Source organism: Malania oleifera, chromosome 2 (assembly GCF_029873635.1).
Source record: "Malania oleifera isolate guangnan ecotype guangnan chromosome 2, ASM2987363v1, whole genome shotgun sequence".
In the NCBI taxonomy this organism is placed as follows: Eukaryota; Viridiplantae; Streptophyta; class Magnoliopsida; order Santalales; family Ximeniaceae; genus Malania; species Malania oleifera.
Genome location: NC_080418.1, coordinates 151347482 through 151349880, shown reverse-complemented (window position 1 = coordinate 151349880; position 2399 = coordinate 151347482).

Sequence of the window (2399 nt, the reverse complement as noted above, 5' to 3'; positions counted from 1 at the left end):
GTAGGAGTGTTGTGTGGAAATACGATATATGTATGAGATGTATGATATTCAAGAAATGAACTGAGTATGAAAATGTTATATGAAATATGCTTCTTGTGTGTGTTAATGCAACCGTGTAAACAACTGAAAGATGCTGGGTAAATGTATGACAGCTGAAAAATGTTGGATAAAACAACTGAAAGATACTGGGTAAATGTATGATAGCTAAAAATGTTGGGTAAAATAGTTGAAAGATGCTGGATAAATGTATGACAGCTGAAAAATGTTGGGTAAAACAGCTGAAAGATGTAGGTAAGAAATGAAATGAAATGAAATGAAATAAAAATGGAAATGAATGAAATGAAAATGAGATGTGAAATGTGAACAATGTAAAATGGAAAAGGGCCACGTAAAGAGAAATGAAATGAAAAGTAAAAGATGGAAACATGAACAATTGAGAAATGCAGAATAATGGCAAACAAAATAATGTATTATGGTATTATCAGTACTTATGCTAGTAGCACATGTTACGTTTGGGCAAGGCAAACTCTTCGCCCGAGGGTTTGCTGAGAAAGGTGAGTGCCCTGGTTGTATCAGGTGTAGCAGTAGGCTGCATAATGTGTTAGGGCAGAGGAAAACTACTTGTATGGGCGGGTAGATTTCTCTATTCTTATAAGCCTTCGCAGGTAAACTTTTGTATGAACTATGTGAGTACGAGATCAATCTAACACTTGAGGACTTACTGAGTAAGGTGAGTGTCCTTGTATGCTTTAGTAGTAACCTTAGGATTACCTAAATATCAGAGCAGAGGGGTGCTACTTGTATGGTATAACACCCCGAACCCTTAAATCTGGGTCCAACGCGTTATACCTGATAAAATCCATGATAATCCATCATCAACATATACATAGCGGAAAACATAAACATAAACTCCATATAACATAATATCAGAGTTTACTAATTCTAACTATAATCCATAATAAATCATCCATCACCTACATTTCCATAAATCTACATAACTCCCAAAACAATTCAGTATTTTCACAATCATTTCTTACTCAATAGCCTTAAAACATAAAGACATAAAACTTAAATATTTACATTCTCCAAAATTAACGTAGAAATATACCTTTTTCTTTTCCTAATTCCCAATAATGCTATAAAAAGCTAGAGCTCTCAAAGCTCGATCTCGAAGAAATCCTGAAAAATATGAATTCATATTCGGGTGAGACACATCTCAGTAAGGAAAAAAATAATATATTAAACTTAGCGTGTGGCCATCGTGAGATTATACATGTCATTTTATAATATTTGCAAATCATTAACATAATACTGAAAGTCATTTTCTGAACCTAACAATCACTTGCAAAGGTTTACCCACGAGATTACCCAAGGATAGGGGTGATTACCCGCCCATACAAGTAGTACCCCTCTGCTCTGATACTTAGGTAACTCGAAGGTCACTACTGAAGCATACTAGAGCACTCACCTTACTCAGTAAGCCCTCAAGTGTTAACTTGATCTCGTACTCACGCATTCAACAATAGTTTACCGACAAAGGCCCTAAGGATAGGGAATTCTACCTGCTCATACAAGTAGGTTCCCTCTGCCCCAGTGCGTTATGCAGCTACTGCCACATCTGAAGCTACAAGTACACTCGCCTTACTCTGCAAGCCCTTAGGCGAAGAGTATGCCTCGCCCAATCGTAACATGTTTTACATACATAGATACTTCTAATATCATAATATATCATTCTTTTCATCGTTATTCAATCATTCACATTCTTTCATGTTTATAACTTAACATTTCCTTGCATTTCACTTTAAGTGACTCTTTTCCATTTGTATCATTCACATTTCACATTTCATTTCATTGCATTGTCATTCCTTGTTATTTCATCTCATAACATTTTCATTTCATTCCTTTGTACTAAAGCCACTTTTTGGCCGTCATAAGTTAGTCCACATAGAAATGCGTTAAAATCTGCTAACCCAACTTTCAACTATCGTACCTTTACATGGTTGAATTTAACATACACAAGCGACATTGTCCATATCATATTTTATTCTCATTGCTTTACTTACTTAGCCTGCATCTCATACATTTAACATATAATTTGCACAGATTCTCATGCCACACAATTTAGTAGTAAAATTCATACATATTTCTCATAAAATAAGCCAACCCACATTTAACATTTATATGCTCAAAATACATTTCATTTCTTATTTAATTCATCAAAAAATTCTTTTCACTTTCATTCGTTCACTTTCACATATACATAACTATATCGACAAATCTTGGCTCAGAAAACATAAATTTCATGGCTGACATTTTAAACCCACATAAAAACATATATACATAAATAACACGTAATCATTTTTAATTCATGAAAAAATTGATTTAATATATAAATTTCC